Genomic DNA, 970 nt, shown 5'->3' with positions numbered 1-970 from the left:
AGGAGGGTGGAGCATGACAGGGTATGGTAGAACACAGTACACGACGAATGCGTGCGACAAGAGATGACATATACTTTGAACAGATCTGGAACGAACGGCAAACCAGGATCTCTCCTTCCTGTCTGTTGACCTCAAAACTTCAGTAATTGTCTTGTAGCTTCCAGACTTCCTACACTACACTGGAGAGGAGGGGTCTGTTGCCTACAGGCTGTAGCTTCCAGACTTCCTACACTATACCACTGGAGAGAGGAGGTCTCGTGTGTACAGGCATGTAAGCTTCATTCTACACTTCAGCGGGGGGGGTCTACGTGTCCCTACAGGCATGTAGCTTCCAGACTATCCTACCTACACTGGAGCGGAGGGGTCTGGTGTCCTACCAGGCATGTAGCTTCCAGACTTCCTACACTACACTGGAGAGGAGGGGTCTGTGTCCTACAGGCATGTAGCTTCCAGACTTCCTACACTACACTGGAGAGGAGGGGTCTGTTGTCTACAGGCATGTAGCTTCCAGACTTCCTACACTACACTGGAGAGGAGGGGTCTGGTGTCCTACAGGCATGTAGCTTCCAGACTTCCTACTACCTCATGGGGGAGGGGTCTGTGTGTTACAGGCATGTAGCTTCCAGATCCTACACTACACTGGAGAGGAGGGGTCTGTTTCCTACAGGCATGTAGCTTCCAGACTTCCTACACTACACGGAGAGGAGGGGTCTGTGTCCTACAGGCATGTAGCTTCCAGACTTCCTACACTACACTGGAGAGGAGGGGTTCTGTGTCCTACGAGCATGTAGCTTCCAGACTTCCTACACTACACTGGAGAGGAGGGGTCTGTGTCCTACAGGCATGTAGCTTCCAGACTTCCTACACTACACTGGAGAGGAGGGGTCTGTGTCCTACAGGCATGTAGCTTCCAGACTTCCTACACTACACTGGAGAGGAGGGTCTGTGTCCCACAGGCATGTAGCTTCCA

This window comes from Salvelinus sp. IW2-2015, unplaced genomic scaffold (assembly GCF_002910315.2).
Source record: "Salvelinus sp. IW2-2015 unplaced genomic scaffold, ASM291031v2 Un_scaffold5620, whole genome shotgun sequence".
NCBI classification, from domain to species: Eukaryota; Metazoa; Chordata; class Actinopteri; order Salmoniformes; family Salmonidae; genus Salvelinus; species Salvelinus sp. IW2-2015.
The sequence above is the reverse complement of the archived record's forward strand: the minus strand, read 5'-3'. Positions refer to the sequence as shown.